General features: G+C 47.1%; 1 protein-coding gene across 2 annotated transcripts in view; it reads left to right on the top strand.

Annotated features, from left to right (window-relative positions):
- The first annotated feature begins 276 nt into the window (after nucleotides 1-276).
- The window catches only part of FRRS1L (ferric chelate reductase 1 like), a 29,282-nt gene continuing 22,966 nt past the window's right edge, over nucleotides 277-6,592 (top strand). The window contains exon 1 of one of the 2 annotated variants that reach the window (XM_040353482.1): nucleotides 277-372. The gene's annotated coding sequence lies outside the window, so the exon portion shown is untranslated. Of the gene's footprint in view, nucleotides 437-6,592 lie in introns of both variants that reach the window. The other variant, XM_040353481.1, reaches the window with a different exon arrangement.

Raw genomic sequence — 6,592 nt, 5'->3', positions numbered from 1 at the left:
TCCTATTTTGTGGGGTACTACCGATCATTGATTGACACTGGTGTATCCCTATAGTGTGGGGTACTACAGATCATTGATTGACATTGGTGTATATTTATAGTGTGGGGTACTGCAGATCATTGATTGATTGATGGATCCCTATAGTGTGGGGTACTGCAGATCATTGATTGATGTCTCCTAGTATGTGAACACACAGGAAGCACAGGGTGCTGGGGATTTTGGACAGCAGCTCTCTCTCTCTCTCTATACAGCACCTTCTCTCCTGTATTCTAAGCCCCCCTCTCCAGATCTGCATCACATGACTGTGATGTCATCAGAGGTCCTTTCTCTTCCTGAAATCTAGCAGCTTCTTTGGGAAAAGAAGACATCCATGTAAGCAGCGTTTGGATGCATCATCAGACGGATTGCCATCAGGACAGTCCTTCTGTAGGGGAAGGTAGGGCTGTGTATTGGAGAACACATGCTGTGTGTTATACAGAGGTAGAGGCAGATTCAGGAGCTGTTTCAGCACCATCCGATCATCCATGAAAAGTGGATGTAATATCCCTACCCATTACTGAGACCTCTGCACGGATCAGGTCATCACCCATTTCTGATGGGAAATAATGCTCGGTGCAATGTGTATGGTCACTGCAGGGTAACCCGTACAACACTGTACATAACAAATGCTGATCCATAAGTGTGTGTATTCACAGTACCACTCACAATACACTCACTGCATGTCCGTGAATGGAGATTTCTGATTGCATACTATAGCTTGCTCTTTGTATCAATGAATAAGGCTGACCATACACCATACAACCTCTTCAGGATCTACCAACATCTATGTAGTGCAAGGACCTGCCTGCTTGCACTCTAATTGAATGGATTGTTTGGGTTTGTTCCCATATTTAAATTTAATGGAGATTGTACAATCAGATTGTATAGTGTATGGCCGGCTTAAGAGACAGACTGGAGCAGCCAGAATCTGGAGCATCTGTGCATGGCAACCAATCAGCTTGTAAGTTTCATTTTGAAAGTTTAAACTAAACTAATTGCCTTAACGTGTTAGTAAACCCAAAACATTTTCCAGTGTGTTTTAACCACTTGCTTACTGTGCACTTTTACCCCTTTCCTGCCCAGGCCAATTTTCAGTGCTGTCACACTTTGAATGACAATTGCGTGGTCATGCATCACTGTACCCAGTGGCGTATTTTGGTTTTGTGCTGCCCTAGGCAAGACTAAAATCAGGCGCCCCCTTGTAAATTTACAATTTGTGGGGTCTCTAGAGGTGGCTATGTGGTCCAAGAATGAATTAACCCTGGGCCCTGAGATTTAAAGGGTTACATTTTTAGATCTCAGGCTTAGACTTCTAGTCTTTCACTGGTTGGGGGGGGTCATGTCCTCAGCTCTGGCACTTTGTAATCCTTTTTTTGGGGGGGGGGGTTACAAGTTCCAGCATGAGCCCCTTAGATCTAAGGATGTGACTCCCTTCAAAACAGAAGGACTACAAGTCCTAGAACGAACCCCTGAGATCTAAGAGTGTAACCCATTAGATCTCATGTGTTCATGCCTGGGACCTGTAGTCCTTCACTAGTTGAGGGGGGCACTAGCTGGGACCTGTAGTCCTTTGCTTTTGGGGGGTCACATCCAAAAAAAGCATGCGCCCCTCCTCTTTGTATGACACACACTGTATAAAACTAGCCTGCGCATGGCCTCACCTTACAGGCTTCACACTCGGTGCCTTCCCCTTAAAGTCTGTGGAGGCCCAGGAAAGATCATAGAGGAAGTGGGTGGAGACCATAGAGAACATTTGGCGCAGAGTAGGACGTTTTTATTGCTTTCAATGTTGATGCTGCCCCGGGCTCCCTATGCAGGGCAGGGATGTCATGGCCGTGACATCACTGGTTGCTAGACGCAATGCGGCTCTAGCAACCAGTGGCTAGTAAGAGCCTCAGTCAGCGGTGAAGATGGGTGCAGAGGCAGAGACTGAGCCAGTGCTACGGTGATCAGTCTGGTAAATCTGCACCTCTGCGGTGGCCTAGTTTCAAGAGATGACTGATCGGCGGCCCTGTCCGACTGATATTGTCCCTTCTGTCCCCTAGAATGCCACCCATAGCAAACGCCTTATTTGCCTTATGGCAGATACGGCCCTGACTGTACCCATATGAACAGTTTACAATTTTTTCCATGCAAATAAAGCTTTCTTTTAGTTATACAGTATTTAATCACCACTGGGTTTTTTACATTTTTGCTAAACAAACAAAAACAATTTTTTTTTCATAGTTTTGCAAACAGGTAATTTTTCTCCTTCATTGCTGTGTGCTGAGGTAGCTGCACTCATAGGCAGCACTGATAGGTGGCACTGATGGGCATGGATAGGCACTGGTAGGCGGCACTGCTAGGCACTGCTAGGCAGCACTAAAGGGTGACACTGTTGAGGAAAGAGGAGGCACTGATGGGCACTGTTGGGACTACACTGACAATCCGTGCCCTGATTATTAGTGTAGATGTCCCTTTAACACAAGCCAGTTATCAGCTCTCTTCTCTTACGCTGTCAGGGTGAGGGAAGGAAAGCCAATAACCGGCTTGTGTTTGCATTGTGATCAGCTGTCATTGGACACAGCTGATCACGTGGTAAAGGGCCGCTGTCATTGGCCCTTTACCCCGATCTGTGATCAGCTGAGTGTGAAGGACGTCTGGGGTGCGTGAGTAGCGTGATCATGGTAGGATGTCCATGGACACCCTCCTGGCAAAGTAAGCCCATGCTATAGTGTGGACAGGTAACTATTCAATTTTAAAAAATGTTATCTTGAGCATTTGCACAGTAATTTTATACTGTATATCAGGGATATGCAATTAGTGGACCTCCAGCTGTTGCAGAACTACAAGTCCCATGAGGCATAGCAAGACTGACTGCACAAGCATGACACCCAGAGGCTGAGGCATGATGGGACTTGTAGTTTTGCAACAGCTGGAGGTCCACTAATTGCAAATTCCTGCTGTATATAGTAATAAAAATCCAGTTGATCCTGCCATTCACTGGCGCTTACTTATTGTCTGTGTCTCCGCTGCAGCACTGAAGCCTATGGATCGCCGTTGCCACCTCTCCTGCGTATGCTCCACTTTTAGGGCCAGTTCACACCAGAATCGCAGAGGAACGAATGTGAACAGTGTTCCCCTAAAGTTCTTTTGAATGGGCTGCAAATCTCATTAGACCGCACAAAAAGTGCATAAACTACTTTTGAAAAATGTGCCTGCCTGCAAACGCACTGTCGGCGCCATTGCTATTTCTCTCAATTGAACTGTCAAGTGTCTGGTGTCATCACTGAGCACATGAGCAGCAGCATGGTAACTAAAGATCAAACAGAGGCTAAGATGGCAGCTTCCTTGCCCGTAAAGCAAAGGAGGGTTTGGTTATGCTTTGCAACCCGCAATATTTACGTCTCCTCGAGTGGTCCAAGGTCTCTTGGTGGCATGTTCTACCATATTCTGGGCTGCGGCTGTGTTCATTGGCTGGTGCCGGGTGACGTGACAACTGGGCAGGTGCTCAGTCAACCAGACACCTGAGATCTGTGCGAAATGTAAACTGAATAGTGCATGCGCAGCTCAGTGTACATTCAAAAGAAGACTGAGAGCAGACAGGTAGGTTTGTTTTATTGCAGAACAGATACTGCGTGAAGCTGAATCTAGAAGCTGATTGGGTGCTGTATACAACTGCTCCAGTTTCAGTCATTTCTCCCCTACAGTGTTTTCTTGTATGTGCGGGGGTGGGGTGGAAGCAATCTGTAACCTCTTATTCCCATGTCTAGGATTTACTAGGTTTGTTTCCAGTCTGAAAATGTTTCATTTGGTAACATGGCAGGGTCATGGTAGGATATTTGACACAAGCTTTCAGGAAATGCCTAAATCCTTGTAGCGGCTGATCACCCCCTAAGCTGGATGTGTTTAGATGAATACACATCATCACAGGATCATGAAGGCTTCTACAATCTGCTGCTATTACTGCGCCTTCTGTCCTGCCTCTCAGCATCTCTGTATCCAGGAGTCGTCTGGTCACATGACTGCCATGGAATTTCAGGTCCTATCTTCCTGTATGAGAGGAGATGGAAGCTTTGGTGTGCGTTCATATAGCTAGATTCAGAAAGATTGCCTTAACTTTAAGGCGGCGTAGCTTAGCGTGTTTAGGCTACGCCGCCGTAAGTTAGCGAGGCAAGTACTTGATTCTCAAAGTACTTGCCTGCTAAGTTAGGGCGGTGTAGCCTAAAGCGGGCGGGCGTAAGGGCGCCTAATTCAAATTTGTCTGAGGGGGCGTGTTTTATGATAATGAGGCTTGACCTGACGTGATTGAGGTTTTTTTCGAACTGGGCATGCGCCGGGTGCCTACATTTCCCAGTGTGCATTGCGGCTAAGTCCGCCGCACGGGCCTATTGATTTCGACGTGGACTTAAACAACGTAAATCCCTATTCACGGACGACTTACGCAAACGACGTAAACATTTCGAATTTCGAAGCGGGAACGGCGGCCATACGTTAACATTACTATTCCAACTATTTGTTGGAATAACTTTAGGCCTGATAAAGCGTTACGTAAACGGCGTAAATGTACTGCGTCGGCCGGGCATACGTTCGTAAATCGGCGTATCTAGTGATTTACATATTCTACGCCGACCGCAATGGAAGCGACACCTAGCGGCCAGTCTAAATATTGCAACCTAAGATAGGACGGCGCAAGCCGTCGTATCTTAGATATGTTTAAGCGTATCTCTGTTTGAGAATACACTTAAACATAGGTCGGCGCAGATTCTGAGTTAGGACGGCGTATCTACTGATACGCCGACCTAACTCTACCTGAATCTAGCTAATAGAGGTGAAGGGGGCTTAGACCTTGATGCTTCCTTGCTGAACTCATGGAGCTGTGCCAGTACAGTCCGTCTGGAGAAAAATTAGTTCTAGGTGTGTGGGGACAGTCAGCGAGTCGGCTCCTCTCACCCAAACAATTGTAAGAAATAGAAATATCACATATGGAACAGAATGTTTTGGGATAAAATGAGCATTCCAGACTCATTCACACCACAACGCACGCATGTTGTGTTTTTTTTGTAGCCTGTTGTAATGCAGTAGCGTGTAAAAAAAATAGTGCCTGCTGTACTTTTTTCACTGCTGGGCAAACACAATGCGCTGGCGTGAACTGCATTCACAGGGAACCATTACTTTTTGGTTGCCATGCATTGGTGTGAATGAACCCTTAAAGGGGTTGTAAAGCCTCCTGTTTTTTCACCTTAATTTCACCACTTTGCATTAAGGTGAAAAAACTTCTGGCAGTCACCGGCCCCCCAGCCCACCCGTTTTACTTACCTGAGCCATGGAATTCGCTCCGCGGTGACGCGCTGTCCCTCTCTCCACAGGGCCCTGGCTCTTGATTAGATAGATTGATAGCACAGCCATTGGCTCCCGCTGCTGTCAATCAAATCCAATGAGGCGGGCACCAGGGGGCGGGGCTCAGTCATACATTCGACAGCTATGGATGCCGAATGAATGACTCAGGAGCGCGCCTGCAAGGCAACCCCTGGGAGAGCGCTTCTCCTAGGGGGTTATCTCACGTGGGGAGGAGCCGTGAGTGCCGCCGAGGGACCCCAGAAGAGGATGTTTGGGGCCACTCTGTGCAAAACGAGCTGCACAGTGGACTTAAATATGGCATACTTGTTATTTAAAAAATCCAGAAAAGATCTTTTAGTATTACTTTAAAGAGGTTCTAAACCCTAAAAAAAAATCCTGTAAGACAAAGGCATAATGCATCGCATACTAGCTCATTATGAAATACCTTACAACGATGCCCTTGCAGTGCTGCCCGCACACCGCTGGGCTGGCTGGCATCTTCCGGGTTCATGTGCTCCGTCGTTGTGCTTGGCTGGAGCCATAATGACCTCACTCCAGGGTATGCGCACGAGAGCCATCAATCACGGCACAGGGCTCTGAAGAAACGTCACAGGCAGCCATTCCTTCAGAGCGGATGTGCCGATGGTGGCGGCGTGTATAGTAAATATCTCCTAAACGGTGCATGTTTGTACTGTAGGTACAATAAAACAAGAAGACTTTACTTCCTCTTTAAAGCCCAACTCTAGGAAACTACCATATTATGCCGTGCATGCATTTCAAGGGTTAATTGCTTGTTTAGGTCTAGGGGGACACAGAAAAGCTCCTCTCTGCTGTTAGACCAATCCCCACAGCATCATCACTCTCCCCTATAATCCACCATTCTAAAGTTCTGATCTCATCAATACCAGTGCAGAGTCCATAGCCCTGCACTGAATGGGTGAATGCTGTGGGACAGTCCACCGCTGAAGCCACCTGCTGAAGGAGTGGAAGATCAGGTAAGTTAGGCTCCATACACACCTATGGCTTTTTCAGTGCTCTTCGCATTTTGCAGATTTGCACTACAGAACGTGTTCCATAGGAAACCATGTTGGATGGACTGTAGTGCAAATTAGCAAAATGCAAAAAGCACAAAAAATGCCTAGGTGTGAGTCCAGCCTAAAGGTGCTTCTTCTCGCTTGTAGACAACATGAGCCGTTGACCCTTGCAGTGCAGGCACAGCCCCACTCCAAGGGGA

The sequence above is a fragment of the Rana temporaria genome, chromosome 5 (assembly GCF_905171775.1).
Source record: "Rana temporaria chromosome 5, aRanTem1.1, whole genome shotgun sequence".
NCBI classification, from domain to species: domain Eukaryota; kingdom Metazoa; phylum Chordata; class Amphibia; order Anura; family Ranidae; genus Rana; species Rana temporaria.
Note: the sequence above shows the minus strand (reverse complement) of the source record. Positions and strands in the feature narration are given on the sequence as shown.